Source organism: Stenella coeruleoalba (genome assembly GCF_951394435.1).
Source record: "Stenella coeruleoalba genome assembly, contig: scaffold_29, whole genome shotgun sequence".
In the NCBI taxonomy this organism is placed as follows: domain Eukaryota; kingdom Metazoa; phylum Chordata; class Mammalia; order Artiodactyla; family Delphinidae; genus Stenella; species Stenella coeruleoalba.
Window position 1 is genome coordinate 4183701 of NW_027645960.1, and position 25506 is coordinate 4209206.

General features: G+C 43.6%; 1 long non-coding RNA gene across 1 annotated transcript in view; it reads right to left on the reverse strand.

The window, feature by feature from the left end:
• The window catches only part of LOC307181436, a 228154-nt gene extending 223381 nt beyond the window's left edge, over positions 1 to 4773 (reverse strand). Inside the window, exon 1 of the long non-coding RNA XR_013826779.1 lies at positions 4691 to 4773. This is a non-coding gene — a long non-coding RNA (uncharacterized lncRNA). The remainder of the gene's footprint in view (positions 1 to 4690) is intronic.
• Positions 4774 to 25506: the final 20733 nt, after the last annotated feature.

A 25506-nucleotide genomic window follows, 5' to 3' on the forward strand; every position in this document is an offset into this window, starting at 1 on the left:
CATAATGAGTGGATTCAGGTACGATGATTCTAACTGAAATAAGTCACACAGAAAAAGAAACATCATAAGATATCACTAATACACGGAATGTAAACTTGGCTACACAGGAACTGAATTCCAAAACAGAACAGGGTCTCAAATTTAGAAAACCAACTTATGCTTGCTTAAGGGGAAAGGTGAGTTGGGGTGCTGCATAAAACCAGAGATTGAAATGAGCACAGATAAAGTTCCTTAAGCCAAATATGGAATAGACAAGAGCCACTCCTTGCTCAACGAAATGGACTCAACACCCCATATTAAACGCGTAAGAATGTACCTGACTAGTAAGTATCTTAAAATCTATGGATTGCTATGTCTCCAAAAGAGAATCAAGCGTGTGTACAGGGGCATAAACGCAGCAGTGATAGGATTGGAGAGGTTCGGTGAGCAAATGAAGACCCTTTGAAGTCATACTGCATGGTACCCATACCAGGGGTTTCAACTACCCAGGTTTAAGGTATTCTTCCTTCAGCTAAAACATGCATGTGGAACCCAGAGTATGATCAACCATGTGAACGGGAGACGTGTTCAAATATGTCTCAGTTTTCCTCCCCTGGTACTCGGGTGCAACATTCCAGACGCTTTACTAACACTCTCCCCACTTGGAGAGTCAGCGCCTTTAACCTCCTGTTTGGCCCAGTTTGCAATTTCTGCGGAAGATGAACAGGAATAGGGAGAACCAATGAGAGACTAGCTGGACGTGTCTGGACGGGCAAATTTAACTCTCATTTCCCACCAGGAACAGGAAATAACCAAAGGCTCAGTGTGCCGTGCCGGAACCAGATTAGGGCCTGAAGCCATCCTGCGGTGTTGCGGCCAGCTCACAAGAAAGCGAGTTGAAGAAAGGAGCTCAGGGGCACTGTAATTCACAAACCTGCAGAGTTATAAATGACAGCTATCGTCCAAAAATATACTGAAGTAAGGCTGCCAAGAGGACTTGAAAGTGGGGCAGAATTGCAGGAAACCGATTTCAGGAGGTAGACTGGAATTGCATTGAAAGCATAGGAAAAGAGGCAGAACGTCCACAATGATGCACTTGGCCAAAAAGGGCGTATGCGTTTTTTCCTGAATATATTCAGGAAAAAACGCATACGCACTTTTTGGCCAACCAAGCAAGCTGGCAAAGGAAATCTGCACTACAATGAAGTCTCACTTCCCCCCGGTCAAAAGGGCCATCTGAAAAAAGTGTAAAATCCAGAAAGGCAGGACAGGCCAAGGAGAACTGGGAGCCTTTTTATGCTGATGGGTGGGATGTAAATTGCCAACAGACACTCGGGAGAAGTGTATGGTGTTTCCTGAAACATCTAAAAAACAAAGCAACAGAACCTAGGGCACTTCCACTTATGGTCCTATAGCTTAGGGAAATTAAAATTAAAAAGACACAGCCACCCCAAAGTTTGGGACGCCTCTGTTTACAACAACCTCGTTTACCGTACAAGATCAGTATCACAGAAAGTGAAAAATGGATAAAGAACTTGTGGTACTTACGTACAATGCAGTATCACTCAGCAATGAAATCTATGTCATCAGGCCCGTAGAAGCATAATGAGTGGATTCAGGTACGATGATTGTAACTGAAATAAGTCACACAGAAAAAGCAACATCATAAGATATCACTAATACACGAAATGTAAACTTGGCTACACAGGAACTGAATTCCAAAACAGAACAGGGTCTCAAATTTAGAAAACCAACTTATGCTTGCTTAAGGGGAAAGGTGAGTTGGGGTGCTGCATAAAACCAGAGATTGAAATGAGCACAGATAAAGTTCCTTAAGCTAAATACAGAATACACAAGAGCTACTCCTTGCTCAACGAAATGAACTCAACACCGCATATTAAACGCCTAAGAATGTACCTGACTAGTAAGTATCTTAAAACCTATGGATTGCTATGTATCCGAAAGAGAATCAAGCATGTGTACAGGGGCATAAACGCAGCAGTGATAGGATAGGAGAGGTTCGGTGAGCAAATGAAGACCCTTTGAAGTCATATTGCATGGTACCCATTCCACGTGTTTCAACTACCCAGGTTTAAGGTATTCTTCCTTCAGCTAAAACATGCATGTGGAACCTAGAGTATGATCAACCATGTGATCGGGAGACATGTTCAAATATGTCTCAGTTTTCGTACCCTGGTACTCGGGTGCAACATTCCAGACGCTTTACTAACACTCTCCCGAATTGGAGAGTCAGTCCCTTTAACCTCCTGTTTGGCCCAGTTTGCAATTTCTGCGGAAGATGCACAGGAATAGGGAGAACCAATGAGAGACTAGCTGGAGGTGTGTGGACGGGCAAATTTAACTCTCATTTCCCACCAGGAAGAGGAATTAACCAAAGGCTCAGCGTGCCGAGCCGGAACCAGATTAGGGCCTGAAGCCATCCTGTGGTGTTGCGGCCAGCTCACAAGAAAGCGAGTTGAAGAAAGGAGCTCAGGGACACTGTAATTCACAAACCTGCAGAGTTATAAATGACAGCTATCGTCCAAAAATATACTGAAGTAAGGCTGCCAAGAGGACTTGAAAGCGGGGCAGAATTGCAGGAAACCGATTTCAGGAGGTAGACTGGAATTGCATTGAAAGCATAGGAAAAGAGGCAGAACGTCCACAATGATGCACTTGGCCAAAAAGGGCGTATGCTTTTTTTCCTGAGTATATTCAGGAAAAAACGCATACGCACTTTTTGGCCAACCAAGCAAACTTGCAAAGGAAATCTTCACTACAATGAAGTCTCACATCCCCCCCGTTAAAAGGGCCATCTGAAAAAAGTGTAAAATCCAGAAAGGCAGGACAGGCCATGGAGAACTGGGAGCCTTGTTATGCTGATGGGCAGGATGTAAATTGCCAACAGCCACTTGGGAGAAGTGTATGGTGTTTCCTGAAACATCTAAAAAACAAAGCAACAGAGCCTAGAGCACTTCCACTTATGGTCCTATAGCTTAGGGAAATTAAAATCAAAAAGACACAGCCACCCCAAAGTTTGGGACGCCTCTCTTTACAAGAACCTCGTTTACCGTACAAGTTCAATATCACAGAATGTGAAAAATGGATAAAGAACTTGTGGTAATTACGTACAATGCAGTATCACTCAGCAATGAAATCTATGTCATCAGGCCCGTAGCAGCATAATGAGTGGATTCAGGTACGATGATTCTAACTGAAATAAGTCACACAGAAAAAGAAACATCATAAGATATCAGTAATACACGGAATGTAAACTTGGCTACACAGGAACTGAATTCCAAAACAGAACAGGGTCTCAAATTTAGAAAACCAACTTATGCTTGCTTAAGGGGAAAGGTGAGTTGGGGTGCTGCATAAAACCAGAGATTGAAATGAGCACAGATAAAGTTCCTTAAGCCAAATATGGAATAGACAAGAGCTACTCCTTGCTCAACGAAATGGACTCAACACCCCATATTAAACGCCTAAGAATGTACCTGCCTAGTAAGTATATTAAAACCTATGGATTGCTATGTCTCCGAAAGAGAATCAAGCGTGTGTACAGGGGCATAAACGCAGCAGTGATAGGATTGGAGAGGTTCAGTGAGCAAATGAAGACCCTTTGAAGTCATATTGCATGGTACCCATTCCACGGGTTTCAACTACCCAGGTTTAAGGTATTCTTCCTTCAGCTAAAACATGCATGTGGAACCTAGAGTATGATCAACCATGTGATCGGGAGACGTGTTCAAATATGTCTCAGTTTTCGTACCCTGGTACTCGGGTGCAACTTTCCAGACACTTTACTAACACTCTCCCGCCTTGGAGAGTCAGTCCCTTTAACCTCCTGTTTGGCCCAGTTTGCAATTTCAGCGGAAGATGAACAGGAATAGTGAGAAGCAATGAGACACTAGCTGGAGGTGTCTGGACGGACAAATTTAACTCTCATTTCCCACCAGGAAGAGGAAATAACCAAAGGCTCAGTGTGCCATGCCGGAACCAGATTAGGGCCTGAAGCCATCCTGCGGTGTTGCGGCCAGCTCACAAGAAAGCGAGTTGAAGAAAGGAGCTCAGGGGCACTGTAATTCACAAACCTGCAGAGTTATAAATGACAGCTATCGTCCAAAAATATGCTGAAGTAAGGCTTCCAAGAGGACTTGAAAGCGGGGCAGAATTGCAGGAAACCGATTTCAGGAGGTAGACTGGAATTGCATTGAAAGCATAGGAAAAGAGGCAGAACGTCCACAATGATGCACTTGGCCAAAAAGGGCGTATGCGTTTTTTCCTGAATATATTCAGGAAAAAACGCATACGCCCTTTTTGGCCAACCAAGCAAGCTTGCAAAGGAAATCTGCACTACAATGAAGTCTCACTTCCCTCTGTCAAAAGGGCCATCTGAAAAAAGTGTAAAATCCAGAAAGGCAGGACAGGCCATGGAGAACTGGGAGCCTTGTTATGCTGATGGGCGGGATGTAAATTGCCAACAGACACTCCGGAGAAGTGTATGGTGTTTCCTGAAACATCTAAAAAACAAAGCAACAGAGCCTAGGGCACTTCCACTTATGGTCCTATAGCTTAGGGAAATTAAAATCAAAAAGACACAGCCACCCCAAAGCTTGGAATGGCTCTGTTTACAAGAACCTCGTTTACAGTACAAGTTCAACATTGCAGAAAGTGAAGAATGGATAAAGAAGTTGTGGTATTTACTTACAAAGCAATATCACTCAGCAATGAAATCTATGTCATCAGGCCCTTAGCAGCACAATGAGTGGATTCAGGTATAATGATTCTAAATGAAATAAGTCACACAGAAAAAGAAACATCATAAGGTATCAGTAATACACGGAATGTAAACTTGGCTACACAGGAACTGAATTCCAAAACAGAAGAGGGTCTCAAATTTAGAAAACCAACTTATGCTTGCTTAAGGGGAAAGGTGAGTTGGGGTGCTGCATAAAACCAGAGATCGAAATGAGCACAGATAAAGTTCCTTAAGCCAAATATGGAATAGACAAGAGCTACTCCTTGCTCAACGAAATGGACTCAACACCGCATATTAAACGCCTAAGAATATACCTGACTAGTAAGTATCTTAAAACCTATGGATTGCTATGTCTCCGAAAGAGAAACAAGCATGTGTACAGGGGCATAAACGCAGCAGTGATAGGATTGGAGAGGTTCGGTGAGCAAATGAAGACCCTTTGAAGTCATATTGCATGGTACCCATTCCACAGGTTTCAACTACCCAGGTTTAAGGTATTCTTCCTTCAGCTAAAACATGCATGTGGAACCTAGAGTATGATCAACCATGTCATCGGGAGACGTGTTCAAATATGTCTCAGTTTTCGTACCCTGGTACTAGGGTGCAACATTCCACACGCTTTACTAACACTCTCCCAATTTGGAGAGTCAGCGCCTTTAACCTCCTGTTTGGCCCAGTTTGCAATTTCTGCGAAGATGAACAGGAATAGCGAGAACCAATGAGAGACTAGCTGGAGGTGTCTCACAGGCAAATTTAACTCTCATTTCCCACCGGGAAGAGGAATTAACCAAAGATTCAGCATCCATGCCGGAACCAGATTAAGGCCTGAAGCCATCCTGCGGTGTTGCGGCCAGCTCACAAGAAAGCAAGTTGAAGAAAGGAGCTCAGGGGCACTGTAATTCACAAACCTGCAGAGTTATAAATGACAGCTATCGTCCAAAAATATACTGAAGTAAGGCTGCCAAGAGGACTTGAAAGCGGGGCAGAATTGCAGGAAACCGATTTCAGGAGGTAGACTGGAATTGCATTGAAAGCATAGGAAAAGAGGCAGAACGTCCACAATGATGCACTTGGCCAAAAAGGGCGTATGCGTTTTTTCCTGAATATATTCAGGAAAAAACGCATACGCCCTTTTTGGCCAACCAAGCAAGCTTGCAAAGGAAATCTGCACTACAATGAAGTCTCACTTCCCCCCGGTCAAAAGGGCCATCTGAAAAAAGTGTAAAATCCAGAAAGGCAGGACAGGCCATGGAGAACTGGGAGCCTTGTTATGCTGATGGGCGGGATGTAAATTGCCAACAGACACTCGGGAGAAGTGTATGGTGTTTCCTGAAACATCTAAAAAACAAAGCAACAGAGCCTAGGGCACTTCCACTTATGGTCCTATAGCTTAGGGAAATTAAAATCAAAAAGACACAGCCTCCCCAAAGTTTGGGACAGCTCTGTTTACAAGAACCTCGTTTACCGTACAAGATCAATATCACAGAAAGTGAAAAATGGATAAAGAACTTGTGGTACTTACGTACAATGCAGTATCACTCAGCAATGAAATCTATGTCATCAGGCCCGTAGCAGCATAATGAGTGGATTCAGGTACGATGATTCTAACTGAAATAAGTCACACAGAAAAAGAAACATCATAAGATATCAGTAATACACGGAATGTAAACTTGGCTACACAGGAACTGAATTCCAAAACAGAACAGGGTCTCAAATTTAGAAAACCAACTTATGCTTGCTTAAGGGGAAAGGTGAGTTGGGGTGCTGCATAAAACAAGAGATTGAAATGAGCACAGATAAAGTTCCTTAAGCCAAATATGGAATAGACAAGAGCTACTCCTTGCTCAACGAAATGGACTCAACACCCCATATTAAACGCGTAAGAATGTACCTGACTAGTAAGTATCTTAAAACCTATGGATTGCTATGTCTCCAAAAGAGAATCAAGCGTGTGTACAGGGGCATAAACGCAGCAGTGATAGGATTAGAGAGGTTCGGTGAGCAAATGAAGACCCTTTGAAGTCATACTGCATGGTACCCATACCAGGGGTTTCAACTACCCAGGTTTAAGGTATTCTTCCTTCAGCTAAAACATGCATGTGGAACCCAGAGTATGATCAACCGTGTGAACGGGAGACGTGTTCAAATAAGTCTCAGTTTTCCTCCCCTGGTACTCGGGTGCAACCTTCCAGACGCTTTACTAAAACTCTCCACACTTGGAGAGTCAGCGCCTTTAACCTCCTGTTTGACCCAGTTTGCAATTTCTGCGGACGATGAACAGGAATAGCGAGAACCAATGAGAGACTAGCTGGAGGTGTCTGGACGGACAAATTTAACTCTCATTTCCCAACAGGAAGAGGAAATAACCAAAGGCTCAGTGTGCCATGCCGGAACCAGATTAGGGCCTGAAGCCATCCTGCGGTGTTGCGGCCAGCTCACAAGAAAGCGAGTTGAAGAAAGGAGCTCAGGGGCACTGTAATTCACAAACATGCAGAGTTATAAATGACAGCTATCGTCCAAAAATATACTGAAGTAAGGCTGCCAAGAGGACTTGAAAGTGGGGCAGAATTGCAGGAAACCGATTTCAGGAGGTAGACTGGAATTGCATTGAAAGCATAGGAAAAGAGGCAGAACGTCCACAATGATGCACTTGGCCAAAAAGGGCGTATGCGTTTTTTCCTGAATATATTCAGGAAAAAACGCATACGCCCTTTTTGGCCAACCAAGCAAGCTTGCAAAGGAAATCTGCACTACAATGAAGTCTCACTTCCCCCCCCCCGGTCAAAAGGGCCATCTGAAAAAAGTGTAAAATCCAGAAAGGCAGGACAGGCCATGGAGAACTGGGAGCCTTGTTATGCTGATGGGTGGGATGTAAATTGCCAACAGACACTCGGGAGAAGTGTATGGTGTTTCCTGAAACATCTAAAAAACAAAGCAACAGAACCTAGGGCACTTCCACTTATGGTCCTATAGCTTAGGGAAATTAAAATCAAAAAGACACAGCCACCCCAAAGTTTGGGACGCCTCTGTTTACAACAACCTCGTTTACCGTACAAGATGAGTATCACAGAAAGTGAAAAATGGATAAAGAACTTGTGGTACTTACGTACAATGCAGTATCACTCAGCAATGAAATCTATGTCATCAGGCCCGTAGCAGCATAATGAGTGGATTCAGGTACGATGATTGTAACTGAAATAAGTCACACAGAAAAAGAAACATCATAAGATATCACTAATACATGGAATGTAAACTTGGCTACACAGGAACTGAATTCCAAAACAGAACAGGGTCTCAAATTTAGAAAACCAACTTATGCTTGCTTAAGGGGAAAGGTGAGTTGGGGTGCTGCATAAAACCAGAGATTGAAATGAGCACAGATAAAGTTCCTTAAGCTAAATACAGAATAGACAAGAGCTACTCCTTGCTCAACGAAATGAACTCAACACCGCATATTAAACGCCTAAGAATGTACCTGACTAGTAAGTATCTTAAAACCTATGGATTGCTATGTCTCCGAAAGAGAATCAAGCATGTGTACAGGGGCATAAACGCAGCAGTGATAGGATTGGAGAGGTTCGGTGAGCAAATGAAGACCCTTTGAAGTCATATTGCATGGTACCCATTCCACGGGTTTCAACTACCCAGGTTTAAGGTATTCTTCCTTCAGCTAAAACATGCATGTGGAACCTAGAGTATGATCAACCATGTGATCGGGAGACATGTTCAAATATGTCTCAGTTTTCATACCCTGGTACTCGGGTGCAACATTCCAGACGCTTTACTAACACTCTCCCGAATTGGAGAGTCAGTCCCTTTAACCTCTTGTTTGGCCCAGTTTGCAATTTCTGCGGAAGATGCACAGGAATAGCGAGAACCAATGAGAGACTAGCTGGAGGTGTGTGGACGGACAAATTTAACTCTCATTTCCCACCAGGAAGAGGAATTAACCAAAGGCTCAGCGTGCCGTGCCGGAACCAGATTAGGGCCTGAAGCCATCCTGCGGTGTTGCGGCCAGCTCACAAGAAAGCAAGTTGAAGAAAGGAGCTCAGGGGCACTGTAATTCACAAACCTGCAGAGTTATAAATGACAGCTATCGTCCAAAAATATACTGAAGTGAGGCTGCCAAGAGGACTTGAAAGCGGGGCAGAATTGCAGGAAACCGATTTCAGGAGGTAGACTGGAATTGCATTGAAAGCATAGGAAAAGAGGCAGAACGTCCACAATGATGCACTTGGCCAAAAAGGGCGTATGCGTTTTTTCCTGAATATATTCAGGAAAAAACGCATACGCCCTTTTTGGCCAACCAAGCAAGCTTGCAAAGGAAATCTGCACTACAATGAAGTCTCACTTCCCCCCGGTCAAAAGGGCAATCTGAAAAAAGTGTAAAATCCAGAAAGGCAGGACAGGCCATGGAGAACTGGGAGCCTTGTTATGCTGATGGGCGGGATGTAAATTGCCAACAGACACTCGGGAGAAGTGTATGGTGTTTCCTGAAACATCTAAAAAACAAAGCAACAGAGCCTAGGGCACTTCCACTTATGGTCCTATAGCTTAGGGAAATTAAAATCAAAAAGACACAGCCACCCCAAAGTTTGGGACGCCCGTGTTTACAAGAACCTCGTTTACCGTACAAGTTCAATATCACAGAAAGTGAAAAATGGATAAAGAACTTGTGGTACTTACGTACAATGCAGTATCACTCAGCAATGAAATCTATGTCATCAGGCCCGTAGCAGCATAATGAGTGGATTCAGGTACGATGATTCTAACTGAAATAAGTCACACAGAAAAAGAAACATCATAAGATATCACTAATACACGGAATGTAAACTTGGCTACACAGGAACTGAATTCCAAAACAGAACAGGGTCTCAAATTTAGAAAACCAACTTATGCTTGCTTAAGGGGAAAGGTGAGTTGGGGTGCTGCATAAAACCAGAGATTGAAATGAGCACAGATAAAGTTCCTTAACCCAAATATGGAATAGACAAGAGCTACTCCTTACTCAACGAAATGGACTCAACACCCCATATTAAACGCCTAAGAATGTACCTGGCTAGTAAGTATCTTAAAACCTATGGATTGGTATGTCTCCGAAAGAGAATCAAGCGTGTGTACATGGGCATAAACGCAGCAGTGATAGGATTGGAGAGGTTTGGTGAGCATATGAAGAACCTTTGAAGTCATATTGCATGGTACCCATTCCACAGGTCTCAACTCTCCAGGTTTAAGGTATTCTTCCTTCAGCTAAAACATGCATGTGGAACCCAGAGTATGATCAACCGTGTGAACGGGAGACGTGTTCAAATATGTCTCAGTTTTCCTCCCCTGGTACTGGGGTGCAACATTCCAGACGCTTTACTAACACTCTCCCCACTTGGAGAGTCAGGGCCTTTAACCTCCTGTTTGGCCCAGTTTGCAATTTCTGCGGAAGATGAACAGGAATAGGGAGAACCAATGAGAGACTAGCTGGAGGTGTCTGGACGGGCAAATTTAACTCTCATTTCCCACCAGGAACAGGAAATAACCAAAGGCTCAGTGTGCCGTGCCGGAACCAGATTAGGGCCTGAAGCCATCCTGCGGTGTTGCGGCCAGCTCACAAGAAAGCGAGTTGAAGAAAGGAGCTCAGGGGCACTGTAATTCACAAACCTGCAGAGTTATAAATGACAGCTATCGTCCAAAAATATACTGAAGTAAGGCTGCCAAGAGGACTTGAAAGTGGGGCAGAATTGCAGGAAACCGATTTCAGGAGGTAGACTGGAATTGCATTGAAAGCATAGGAAAAGAGGCAGAACGTCCACAATGATGCACTTGGCCAAAAAGGGCGTATGCGTTTTTTCCTGAATATATTCAGGAAAAAACGCATACGCCCTTTTTGGCCAACCAAGCAAGCTTGCAAAGGAAATCTGCACTACAATGAAGTCTCACTTCCCCCCCCCGGTCAAAAGGGCCATCTGAAAAAAGTGTAAAATCCAGAAAGGCAGGACAGGCCATGGAGAACTGGGAGCTTTGTTATGCTGATGGGTGGGATGTAAATTGCCAACAGACACTCGGGAGAAGTGTATGGTGTTTCCTGAAACATCTAAAAAACAAAGCAACAGAACCTAGGGCACTTCCACTTATGGTCCTATAGCTTAGGGAAATTAAAATCAAAAAGACACAGCCACCCCAAAGTTTGGGACGCCTCTGTTTACAACAACCTCGTTTACCGTACAAGATCAGTATCACAGAAAGTGAAAAATGGATAAAGAACTTGTGGTACTTACGTACAATGCAGTATCACTCAGCAATGAAATCTATGTCATCAGGCCCGTAGAAGCATAATGAGTGGATTCAGGTACGATGATTGTAACTGAAATAAGTCACACAGAAAAAGAAACATCATAAGATATCACTAATACATGGAATGTAAACTTGGCTACACAGGAACTGAATTCCAAAACAGAATAGGGTCTCAAATTTAGAAAACCAACTTATGCTTGCTTAAGGGGAAAGGTGAGTTGGGGTGCTGCATAAAACCAGAGATTGAAATGAGCACAGATAAAGTTCCTTAAGCTAAATACAGAATAGACAAGAGCTACTCCTTGCTCAACGAAATGAACTCAACACCGCATATTAAACGCCTAAGAATGTACCTGACTAGTAAGTATCTTAAAACCTATGGATTGCTATGTATCCGAAAGAGAATCAAGCATGTGTACAGGGGCATAAACGCAGCAGTGATAGGATTGGAGAGGTTCGGTGAGCAAATGAAGACCCTTTGAAGTCATATTGCATGGTACCCATTCCACGTGTTTCAACTACCCAGGTTTAAGGTATTCTTCCTTCAGCTAAAACATGCATGTGGAACCTAGAGTATGATCAACCATGTGATCGGGAGACATGTTCAAATATGTCTCAGTTTTCGTACCCTGGTACTCGGGTGCAACATTCCAGACGCTTTACTAACACTCTCCCGAATTGGAGAGTCAGTCCCTTTAACCTCTTGTTTGGCCCAGTTTGCAATTTCTGCGGAAGATGAACAGGAATAGCGAGAACCAATGAGAGACTAGCTGGAGGTGTGTGGACGGACAAATTTAACTCTCATTTCCCACCAGGAAGAGGAATTAACCAAAGGCTCAGCGTGCCGTGCCGGAACCAGATTAGGGCCTGAAGCCATCCTGCGGTGTTGCGGCCAGCTCACAAGAAAGCGAGTTGAAGAAAGGAGCTCAGGGGCACTGTAATTCACAAACCTGCAGAGTTATAAATGACAGCTATCGTCCAAAAATATACTGAAGTAAGGCTGCCAAGAGGACTTGAAAGCGGGGCAGAATTGCAGGAAACCGATTTCAGGAGGTAGACTGGAATTGCATTGAAAGCATAGGAAAAGAGGCAGAACGTCCACAATGATGCACTTGGCCAAAAAGGGCGTATGCTTTTTTTCCTGAATATATTCAGGAAAAAACGCATACGCACTTTTTGGCCAACCAAGGAAACTTGCAAAGGAAATCTTCACTACAATGAAGTCTCACATCCCCCCGGTTAAAAGGGCCATCTGAAAAAAGTGTAAAATCCAGAAAGGCAGGACAGGCCATGGAGAACTGGGAGCCTTGTTATGCTGATGGGCAGGATGTAAATTGCCAACAGCCACTTGGGAGAAGTGTATGGTGTTTCCTGAAACATCTAAAAAACAAAGCAACAGAGCCTAGAGCACTTCCATTTATGGTCCTATAGCTTAGGGAAATTAAAATCAAAAAGACACAGCCACCCCAAAGTTTGGGACGCCTCTCTTTACAAGAACCTCGTTTACCGGACAAGTTCAATATCACAGAATGTGAAAAATGGATAAAGAACTTGTGGTAATTACGTACAATGCAGTATCACTCAGCAATGAAATCTATGTCATCAGGCCCGTAGCAGCATAATGAGTGGATTCAGGTACGATGATTCTAACTGAAATAAGTCACACAGAAAAAGAAACATCATAAGATATCACTAATACACGGAATGTAAACTTGGCTACACAGGAACTGAAATCCAAAACAGAACAGGGTCTCAAATTTAGAAAACCAACTTATGCTTGCTTAAGGGGAAAGGTGAGTTGGGGTGCTGCATAAAACCAGAGATTGAAATGAGCACAGATAAAGTTCCTTAAGCCAAATATGGAATAGACAAGAGCTACTCCTTGCTCAACGAAATGGACTCAACACCCCATATTAAACGCCTAAGAATGTACCTGACTAGTAAGTATCTTAAAACCTATGGATTGCTATGTCTCCGAAAGAGAATCAAGCGTGTGTACACGGGCATAAACGCAGCAGTGATAGGATTGGAGAGGTTCGGTGAGGAAATGAAGACCCTTTGAAGTCATATTGCATGGTACCCATTCCACGGGTTTCAACTACCCAGGTTTAAGGTATTCTTCCTTCAGCTAAAACATGCATGTGGAACCTAGAGTATGATCAACCATGTGATCGGGAGACGTGTTCAAATATGTCTCAGTTTTCATACCCTGGTACTCGGGTGCAACATTCCAGACACTTTACTAACACTCTCCCGACTTGGAGAGTCAGTCCCTTTAACCTCCTGTTTCGCCCAGTTTGCAATTTCAGCGGAAGATGAACAGGAATAGTGAGAAGCAATGAGACACTAGCTGGAGGTGTCTGGACGGGCAAATTTAACTCTCATTTCCCACCAGGAAGAGGAATTAACCAAAGGCTCAGCGTGCCGTGCCGGAACAAGATTAGGGCCTGAAGCCATCCTGCGGTGTTGCGGCCAGCTCACAAGAAAGCGAGTTGAAGAAAGGAGCTCAGGGGCACTGTAATTCACAAACATGCAGAGTTATAAATGACAGCTATTGTCCAAAAATATACTGAAGTAAGGCTGCCAAGAGGACTTGAATGCGGGGCAGAATTGCAGGAAACCGATTTCAGGAGGTAGACTGGAATTGCATTGAAAGCATAGGAAAAGAGGCAGAACGTCCACAATGATGCACTTGGCCAAAAAGGGCGTATGCGTTTTTTCCTGAATATATTCAGGAAAAAACGCATACGCCCTTTTTGGCCAACCAAGCAAGCTTGCAAAGGAAATCTGCACTACAATGAAGTCTCACTTCCCCCCGGTCAAAAGGGCCATCTGAAAAAAGTGTAAAATCCAGAAAGGCAGGACAGGCCATGGAGAACTGGGAGCCTTGTTATGCTGATGGGCGGGATGTAAATTGCCAACAGACACTCGGGAGAAGTGTATGGTGTTTCCTGAAACATCTAAAAAACAAAGCAACAGAGCCTAGGGCACTTCCACTTATGGTCCTATAGCTTAGGGAAATTAAAATCAAAAAGACACAGCCACCCCAAAGTTTGGGACGCCTCTGTTTACAAGAACCTCCTTTACTGTACAAGTTCAATATCACAGAAACTGAAAAATGGATAAAGAACTTGTGGTACTTACGTACAATGCAGTATCACTCAGCAATGAAATCTATGTCATCAGGCCCGTAGCAGCATAATGAGTGGATTCAGGTACGATGATTCTAACTGAAATAAGTCACACAGAAAAAGAAACATCATAAGATATCAGTAATACACGGAATGTAAACTTGGCTACACAGGAACTGAATTCCAAAACAGAACAGGGTCTCAAATTTAGAAAACCAACTTATGCTTGCTTAAGGGGAAAGGTGAGTTGGGGTGCTGCATAAAACCAGAGATTGAAATGAGCACAGATAAAGTTCCTTAAGCCAAATATGGAATAGACAAGAGCTACTCCTTGCTCAACGAAATGGACTCAACACCCCATATTAAACGCGTAAGAATGTACCTGACTAGTAAGTATCTTAAAACCTATGGATTGCTATGTCTCCAAAAGAGAATCAAGCATATGTACAGGGGCATAAACGCAGCAGTGATAGGATTGGAGAGGTTCGGTGAGGAAATGAAGACCCTTTGAAGTCATATTCCATGGTACCCATTCCACGGGTTTCAACTACCCAGGTTTAAGGTATTCTTCCTTCAGCTAAAACATGCATGCGGAACCTAGAGTATGATCAACCATGTGATCGGGAGACGTGTTCAAATATGTCTCAGTTTTCGTACCCTGGTACTCGGGTGCAACATTCCAGACGCTTTACTAACACTCTCCCGACTTGGAGAGTCAGTCCCTTTAACCTCCTGTTTGGCCCAGTTTGCAATTTCTGCGGAAGATGCACAGGAATAGCGAGAACCAATGAGAGACTAGCTGGAGGTGTCTGGACGGGCAAATTTAACTCTCATTTCCCACCAGGAAGAGGAATTAAGCAAAGGCTCAGCGTGCCGTGCCAGAACCAGATTAGGGCCTGAAGCCATCCTGCGGTGTTGCGGCCAGCTCACAAGAAAGCGAGTTGAAGAAAGGAGCTCAGGGGCACTGTAATTCACAAACCTGCAGAGTTATAAATGACAGCTATCGTCCAAAAATATACTGAAGTAAGGCTGCCAAGAGGACTTGAAAGCGGGGCAGAATTGCAGGAAACCGATTTCAGGAGGTAGACTGGAATTGCATTGAAAGCATAGGAAAAGAGGCAGAACGTCCACAAAGATGTACTTGGCCAAAAAGGGCGTATGCGTTTTTTCCTGAATATATTCAGGAAAAAACGCATACGCCCTTTTTGGCCAACCAAGCAAACTTACAAAGGAAATCTGCACTACAATGAGGTCTCACTTCCCTCCGGTCAAAAGGGCCATCTGAAAAAAGTGTAAAATCCAGAAAGGCAGGACAGGCCATTGAGAACTGGGAGCCTTGTTATGCTGATGGGCGGGATGTAAATTGCCAACAGACACTCAGGAGAAGTGTATGGTGTTTCCTGAAACATCTAAAAAACAAAGCAACAGAGCCTAGGCCACTTCCACTTATGGTCCTAAGCTTAGGGAAATTAAAATTAAAAAGACACAGCCATCCCAAAGTTTGGGACGGCTCTGTTTACAAGAACGTCGTTTACAGTACAAGTTCAACATCGCAGAAAGTGAAAAATGGATAAAGAAGTTGTGGTATTTACTTACAAAGCAATATCACTCAGCAATGAAATCTATGTCATCAGACCCTTAGCAGCACAATGAGTGGATTCAGGTATGATGTTTCTAACTGAAATAAGTCACACAGAAAAAGAAACATCATAAGATATCAGTAATACATGGAATGTAAACTTGGCTACACAGGAACTGAATTACAGAACAGAAGAGGGTCTCAAATTTAGAAAACCAACTTATGCTTGCTTAAGGCGAAAGGTGAGTTGGGGTGCTGCATAAAACCAGAGATTGAAATGAGCACAGATAAAGTTCCTTAAGCCAAATATGGAATAGACAAGAGCTACTCCTTGCTCAACGAAATTGACTCAACACCGCATATTAAACGTCTAAGAATGTACCTGATTAGTAAGTATCTTAAAACCTATGGATTGCTATGTCTCCGAAAGAGAATCAAGCATGTGTACAGGGGCATAAACGCAGCAGTGATAGGATTGGAGAGGTTCGGTGAGCAAATGAAGACCCTTTGAAGTCATATTGCATGGTATCCATTCCACGGGTCTCAACTCTCCAGGTTTAAGGTATTCTTCCTTCAGCTAAAACATGCATGGGCAACCCAGAGTATGATCAACCATGTGATCAGGAGACGTGTTCAAATATATCTCAGTTTTCGTACCCTGGTACTCGGGTGCAACATTCCAGACGCTTTACTAACACTCTCCCGACTTGGAGAGTCAGTCCCTTTAACCTCCTGTTTGGCCCAGTTTGCAATTTCTGCGGAAGATGAACAGGAATAGCGAGAACCAATGAGAGACTAGCTGGAGGTGTCTGGACGGGCAAATTTAACTCTCATTTCCCACCAGGAAGAGGAATTAACCAAAGGCTCAGCGTGCCGTGCCGGAACCAGATTAGGGCCTGAAGCCATCCTGCGGTGTTGCGGCCAGCTCACAAGAAAGCGAGTTGAAGAAAGGAGCTCAGGGGCACTGTAATTCACAAACCTGCAGAGTTATAAATGACAGCTATCGTCCAAAAATATACTGAAGTAAGGCTGCCAAGAGGACTTGAAAGCGGGACAGAATTGCAGGAAACCGATTTCAGGAAGTAGACTGGAATTGCATTGAAAGCATAGGAAAAGAGGCAGAGCATCCACAATGATGCACTTGGCCAAAAAGGGCGTATGCGTTTTTTCCTGAATATATTCAGGAAAAAACGCATACGCCCTTTTTGGCTAACCAAGCAAGCTTGCAAAGGAAATCTGCACTACAATGTAGTCTCACTTCACCCCGGTCAAACGGGCCATCTGAAAAAAGTGTAAAATCCAGAAAGGCAGGACAGGCCATTGAGAACTGGGAGCCTTGTTATGCTGATGGGCGGGATGTAAATTGCCAACAGACACTCAGGAGAAGTGTATGGTGTTTCCTGAAACATGTAAAAAACAAAGCAACAGAGCCTAGGGCACTTCCACTTATGGTCCTATAGCTTAGGGAAATTAAAATCAAAAAGACACAGCCACCCCAAAATTTGGGACGCCTCTGTTTACAAGAACCTCATTTCCCGTACAAGTTCAATATCACAGAAAGTGAAAAATGGATAAAGAACTTGTGGTACTTACGTACAATGAAGTATCACTCAGCAATGAAATCTATGTCATCAGGCCCATAGCAGCATAATGAGTGGATTCAGGTACGATGATTCTAACTGAAATAAGTCACACAGAAAAAGAAACATCATAAGATATCAGTAATACACGGAATGTAAACTTGGCTACACAGGAACTGAATTCCAAAACAGAACAGGGTCTCAAATTTAGAAAACCAACTTATGCTTGCTTAAGGGGAAAGGTGAGTTGGGGTGTGCATATAACCAGAGATTGAAATGAGCACAGATAAAGTTCCTTAAGCCAAATATGGAATAGACAAGAGCTACTCCTTGCTCAACGAAATGGACTCAACACCCCATATAAAACGCCTAAGAATGTACCTGACTAGTAAGTATCTTAAAACCTATGGATTGCTATGTCGCCAAAAGAGAATCAAGCGTGTGTACAGGGGCATAAATGCAGCAGTGATAGGATTGGAGAGGTTCGGTGAGCAAATGAAGACCCTTTGAAGTCATATTGCATGGTACCCATTCCACGGGTCTCAACTCTCCAGGTTTAAGGTATTCTTCCTTCAGCTAAAACATGCATGTGGAACCCAGAGTATGATCAACCGTGTGAACGGGAGACGTGTTCAAATATGTCTCAGTTTTCCTCCCCTGGTACTCGGGTGCAACATTCCAGATGCTTTACTAACACTCTCCCGACTTGGAGAGTCAGTCCCTTTAACCTCCTGTTTGGCCCAGTTTGCAATTTCTGCGGAAGATGCACAGGAATAGCGAGAACCAATGAGAGACTAGCTGGAGGTGTCTGGACGGGCAAATTTAACTCTCATTTCCCACCAGGAAGAGGAATTAAGCAAAGGCTCAGCGTGCCGTGCCAGAACCAGATTAGGGCCTGAAGCCATCCTGCGGTGTTGCGGCCAGCTCACAAGAAAGCGAGTTGAAGAAAGGAGCTCAGGGGCACTGTAATTCACAAACCTGCAGAGTTATAAATGACAGCTATCGTCCAAAAATATACTGAAGTAAGGCTGCCAAGAGGACTTGAAAGCGGGGCAGAATTGCAGGAAACCGATTTCAGGAGGTAGACTGGAATTGCATTGAAAGCATAGGAAAAGAGGCAGAACGTCCACAAAGATGTACTTGGCCAAAAAGGGCGTATGCGTTTTTTCCTGAATATATTCAGGAAAAAACGCATACGCCCTTTTTGGCCAACCAAGCAAACTTGCAAAGGAAATCTGCACTACAATGAGGTCTCACTTCCCTCCGGTCAAAAGGGCCATCTGAAAAAAGTGTAAAATCCAGAAAGGCAGGACAGGCCATTGAGAACTGGGAGCCTTGTTATGCTGATGGGCGGGATGTAAATTGCCAACAGACACTCAGGAGAAGTGTATGGTGTTTCCTGAAACATCTAAAAAACAAAGCAACAGAGCCTAGGCCACTTCCACTTATGGTCCTAAGCTTAGGGAAATTAAAATTAAAAAGACACAGCCATCCCAAAGTTTGGGACGGCTCTGTTTACAAGAACGTCGTTTACAGTACAAGTTCAACATCGCAGAAAGTGAAAAATGGAAAAAGAAGTTGTGGTATTTACTTACAAAGCAATATCACTCAGCAATGAAATCTATGTCATCAGGCCCTTAGCAGCACAATGAGTGGATTCAGGTATGATGTTTCTAACTGAAATAAGTCACACAGAAAAAGAAACATCATAAGATATCAGTAATACACGGAATGTAAACTTGGCTACACAGGAACTGAATTACAGAACAGAAGAGGGTCTCAAATTTAGAAAACCAACTTATGCTTGCTTAAGGCGAAAGGTGAGTTGGGGTGCTGCATAAAACCAGAGATTGAAATGAGCACAGATAAAGTTCCTTAAGCCAAATATGGAATAGACAAGAGCTACTCCTTGCTCAACGAAATTGACTCAACACCGCATATTAAACGTCTAAGAATGTACCTGATTAGTAAGTATCTTAAAACCTATGGATTGCTATGTCTCCGAAAGAGAATCAAGCATGTGTACAGGGGCATAAACGCAGCAGTGATAGGATTGGAGAGGTTCGGTGAGCAAATGAAGACCCTTTGAAGTCATATTGCATGGTACCCATTCCACGGGTCTCAACTCTCCAGGTTTAAGGTATTCTTCCTTCAGCTAAAACATGCATGGGGAACCCAGAGTATGATCAACCATGTGATCAGGAGACGTGTTCAAATATATCTCAGTTTTCGTACCCTGGTACTCGGGTGCAACATTCCAGACGCTTTACTAACACTCTCCCGACTTGGAGAGTCAGTCCCTTTAACCTCCTGTTTGGCCCAGTTTGCAATTTCTGCGGAAGATGAACAGGAATAGCGAGAACCAATGAGAGACTAGCTGGAGGTGTCTGGACGGGCAAATTTAACTCTCATTTCCCACCAGGAACAGGAATTAACCAAAGGCTCAGCGTGCCGTGCCGGAACCAGATTAGGGCCTGAAGCCATCCTGCGGTGTTGCGGCCAGCTCACAAGAAAGCGAGTTGAAGAAAGGAGCTCAGGGGCACTGTAATTCACAAACCTGCAGAGTTATAAATGACAGCTATCGTCCAAAAATATACTGAAGTAAGGCTGCCAAGAGGACTTGAAAGTGGGGCAGAATTGCAGGAAACCGATTTCAGGAGGTAGACTGGAATTGCATTGAAAGCATAGGAAAAGAGGCAGAACGTCCACAATGATGCACTTGGCCAAAAAGGGCGTATGCGTTTTTTCCTGAATATATTCAGGAAAAAACGCATACGCCCTTTTTGGCCAACCAAGCAAGCTTGCAAAGGAAATCTGCACTACAATGAAGTCTCACTTCCCCCCCCCGCCCGGTCAAAAGGGCCATCTGAAAAAAGTGTAAAATCCAGAAAGGCAGGACAGGCCATGGAGAACTGGGAGCCTTGTTATGCTGATGGGTGGGATGTAAATTGCCAACAGACACTCGGGAGAAGTGTATGGTGTTTCCTGAAACATCTAAAAAACAAAGCAACAGAACCTAGGGCACTTCCACTTATGGTCCTATAGCTTAGGGAAATTAAAATCAAAAAGACACAGCCACCCCAAAGTTTGGGACGCCTCTGTTTACAACAACCTCGTTTACCGTACAAGATCAGTATCACAGAAAGTGAAAAATGGATAAAGAACTTGTGGTACTTACGTACAATGCAGTATCACTCAGCAATGAAATCTATGTCATCAGGCCCGTAGAAGCATAATGAGTGGATTCAGGTACGATGATTGTAACTGAAATAAGTCACACAGAAAAAGAAACATCATAAGATATCACTAATACATGGAATGTAAACTTGGCTACACAGGAACTGAATTCCAAAACAGAACAGGGTCTCAAATTTAGAAAACCAACTTATGCTTGCTTAAGGGGAAAGGTGAGTTGGGGTGCTGCATAAAACCAGAGATTGAAATGAGCACAGATAAAGTTCCTTAAGCTAAATACAGAATAGACAAGAGCTACTCCTTGCTCAACGAAATGAACTCAACACCGCATATTAAACGCCTAAGAATGTACCTGACTAGTAAGTATCTTAAAACCTATGGATTGCTATGTATCCGAAAGAGAATCAAGCATGTGTACAGGGGCATAAACGCAGCAGTGATAGGATTGGAGAGGTTCGGTGAGCAAATGAAGACCCTTTGAAGTCATATTGCATGGTACCCATTCCACGGGTCTCAACTCTCCAGGTTTAAGGTATTCTTCCTTCAGCTAAAACATGCATGTGGAACCCAGAGTATGATCAACCATGCGATCAGGAGACGTGTTCAAATATGTCTCAGTTTTCGTACCCTGGTACTCGGGTGCAACATCCAGACGCTTTACTAACACTCTCCCGACTTGGAGAGTCAGTCCCTTTAACCTCCTGTTTGGCCCAGTTTGCAATTTCTGCGGAAGATGAACAGGAATAGCGAGAACCAATGAGAGACTAGCTGGAGGTGTCTGGACGGGCAAATTTAACTCTCATTTCCCACCAGGAAGAGGAAATAACCAAAGGCTCAGCGTGCCATGTCGGAACCAGATTAGGGCCTGAAGCCATCCTGCGGTGTTGCGGCCAGCTCACAAGAAAGCGAGTTGAAGAAAGGAGCTCAGGGGCACTGTAATTCACAAACCTGCAGAGTTATAAATGACAGCTATCGTCCAAAAATATACTGAAGTAAGGCTGCCAAGAGGACTTGAATGCGGGGCAGTATTACAGGAAACCGATTTCAGGAGGTAGACTGGAATTGCATTGAAAGCATAGGAAAAGAGGCAGAACGTCCACAATGATGCCCTTGGCCAAAAAGGGTGTATGCGTTTTTTCCTGAATATATTCAGGAAAAAACGCATACGCCCTTTTCGGCCAACCAAGCAAGCTTGCAAAGGAAATCTGCACTACAATGAAGTCTCACTTCCCTCTGGTCAAAAGGGCCATCTGAAAAAAGTGTAAAATCCAGAAAGGCAGGACAGGCCATGGAGAACTGGGAGCCTTGTTATGCTGATGGGCGGGATGTAAATTGCCAACAGACACTCGGGAGAAATGTATGGTGTTTCCTGAAACATCTAAAAAACAAAGCAACAGAGCCTAGAGCACTTCCACTTATGGTCCTATAGCTTAGGGAAATTAAAATCAAAAAGACACAGCCACCCCAAAGTTTGGGATGCCTCTGTTTACAAGAACCTCATTTACCGTACAAGTTCAATATCACAGAAATTGAAAAATGGATAAAGAACTTATGGTACTTACGTAGAATGCAGTATCACTCAGCAATGAAATCTATGTCATCAGGCCCGTAGCAGCATAATGAGTGGATTCAGGTACGATGATTCTAACTGAAATAAGTCACACAGAAAAAGAAACATCATAAGATATCACTAATACACGGAATGTAAACTTGGCTACACAGGAACTGAATTCCAAAACAGAACAGGGTCTCAAATTTAGAAAACCAACTTATGCTTGCTTAAGGGGAAAGGTGAGTTGGGGTGCTGCATAAAACCAGAGATTGAAATGAGCACAGATAAAGTTCCTTAAGCCAAATATGGAATAGACAAGAGCTACTCCTTGCTCAACGAAATGGACTCAACACCCCATATTAAACGCCTAAGAATGTACCTGACTAGTAAGTATCTTAAAACCTATGGATTGCTATGTCTCCGAAAGAGAATCAAGCGTGTGTACAGGGGCATAAACGCAGCAGTGATAGGATTGGAGAGCTTCGGTGAGGAAATGAAGACCCTTTGAAGTCATATTGCATGGTACCCATTCCACGGGTTTCAACTACCCAGGTTTAAGGTATTCTTCCTTCAGCTAAAACATGCATGTGGAACCTAGAGTATGATCAACCATGTGATCGGGAGACGTGTTCAAATATGTCTCAGTTTTCGTACCCTGGTACTCGGGTGCAACATTCCAGACACTTTACTAACACTCTCCCGACTTGGAGAGTCAGTCCCTTTAACCTCCTGTTTCGCCCAGTTTGCAATTTCAGCGGAAGATGAACAGGAATAGTGAGAAGCAATGAGACACTAGCTGGAGGTGTCTGGACGGGCAAATTTAACTCTCATTTCCCACCAGGAAGAGGAATTAACCAAAGGCTCAGCGTGCCGTGCCGGAACCAGATTAGGGCCTGAAGCCATCATGTGGTGTTGCGGCCAGCTCACAAGAAAGCGAGTTGAAGAAAGGAGCTCAGGGGCACTGTAATTCACAAACCTGCAGAGTTATAAATGACAGCTATCGTCCAAAAATATACTGAAGTAAGGCTGCCAAGAGGACTTGAAAGCGGGGCAGAATTGCAGGAAACCGATTTCAGGAGGTAGACTGGAATTGCATTGAAAGCATAGGAAAAGAGGCAGAACGTCCACAATGATGCACTTGGCCAAAAAGGGCGTATGCGTTTTTTCCTGAATATATTCAGGAAAAAACGCATACGCCCTTTTTGGCCAACCAAGCAAGCTTGCAAAGGAAATCTGCACTACAATGAAGTCTCACTTCCCTCTGGTCAAAAGGGCCATCTGAAAAAAGTGTAAAATCCAGAAAGGCAGGACAGGCCATGGAGAACTGGGAGCCTTGTTATGCTGATGGGCGGGATGTAAATTGCCAACAGACACTCGGGAGAAGTGTATGGTGTTTCCTGAAACATCTAAAAAACAAAGCAACAGAGCCTAGGGCACTTCCACTTATGGTCCTATAGCTTAGGGAAATTAAAATCAAAAAGACACAGCCACCCCAAAGTTTGGAACGGCTCTGTTTACAAGAACCTCGTTTACAGTACAAGTTCAACATTGCAGAAAGTGAAAAATGGATAAAGAAGTTGTGGTATTTACTTACAAAGCAATATCACTCAGCAATGAAATCTATGTCATCAGGCACTTAGGAGCACAATGAGTGGATTCAGGTATGATGATTCTAACTGAAATAAGTCACACAGAAAAAGAAACATCATAAGATATCAGTAATACACGGAATGTAAACTTGGCTACACAGGAACTGAATTACAGAACAGAACAGGGTCTCAAATTTAGAAAACCAACTTATGCTTGCTTAAGGGGAAAGGTGAGTTGGGGTGCTGCATAAAACCAGAGATTGAAATGAGCACAGATAAAGTTCCTTAAGCCAAATATGGAATAGACAAGAGCTACTCCTTGCTCAACGAAATAGACTCAACACCGCATATTAAACGCCTAAGAATGTACCTGACTAGTAAGTATCTTAAAACCTATGCATTGCTGTGTCTCTGAAAGAGAATCAAGCATGTGTACAGGGGCATAAACGCAGCAGTGATAGGATTGGAGAGGTTCGGTGAGCAAATGAAGACCCTTTGAAGTCATATTGCATGGTACCCATTACACGGGTCTCAACTGCCCAGGTTTAAGGTATTCTTCCTTCCGCTAAAACATGCATGTGGAACCCAGAGTATGATCAACCATGTGATCGGGAGACGTGTTCAAATATGTCTCAGTTTTCGTACCCTGGAACTCGGGTGCAACATTCCAGACGCTTTACTAACACTCTCCCGACTTGGAGAGTCAGTCCCTTTAACCTCCTGTTTGGCCCAGTTTGCAATTTCTGCGGAAGATGAACAGGAATAGGGAGAACTAATGAGAGACTAGCTGGAGGTGTCTGGACGGGCAAATTTAACTCTCATTTCCCAACGGGAAGAGGAATTAACCAAAGGTTCAGCATCCATGCCGGAACCAGATTAAGGCCTGAAGCCATCCTGCGGTGTTGCGGCCAGCTCACAAGAAAGCAAGTTGAAGAAAGGAGCTCAGGGGCACTGTAATTCACAAACCTGCAGAGTTATAAATGACAGCTATCGTCCAAAAATATACTGAAGTAAGGCTGCCAAGAGGACTTGAAAGCGGGGCAGAATTGCAGGAAACCGATTTCAGGAGGTAGACTGGAATTGCATTGAAAGCATAGGAAAAGAGGCAGAACGTCCACAATGATTCACTTGGCCAAAAAGGGCGTATGCGTTTTTTCCAGAATATATTCAGGAAAAAACGCATACGCCCTTTTTGGCCAACCAAGCAAGCTTGCAAAGGAAATCTGCACTACAATGAAGTCTCACTTCCCCCCGGTCAAAAGGGCCATCTGAAAAAAGTGTAAAATCCAGAAAGGCAGGACAGGCCATGGAGAACTGGGAGCCTTGTTATGCTGATGGGCGGGATGTAAATTGCCAACAGACACTCGGGAGAAGTGTATGGTGTTTCCTGAAACATCTAAAAAACAAAGCAACAGAGCCTAGGGCACTTCCACTTATGGTCCTATAGCTTAGGGAAATTAAAATCAAAAAGACACAGCCACCCCAAAGTTTGGGACGCCTCTGTTTACAAGAACCTCCTTTACTGTACAAGTTCAATATCACAGAAAGTGAAAAATGGATAAAGAACTTGTGGTACTTACGTACAATGCAGTATCACTCAGCAATGAAATCTATGTCATCAGGCCCGTAGCAGCATAATGAGTGGATTCAGGTACGATGATTCTAACTGAAATAAGTCACACAGAAAAAGAAACATCATAAGATATCAGTAATACACGGAATGTAAACTTGGCTACACAGGAACTGAATTCCAAAACAGAACAGGGTCTCAAATTTAGAAAACCAACTTATGCTTGCTTAAGGGGAAAGGTGAGTTGGGGTGCTGCATAAAACCAGAGATTGAAATGAGCACAG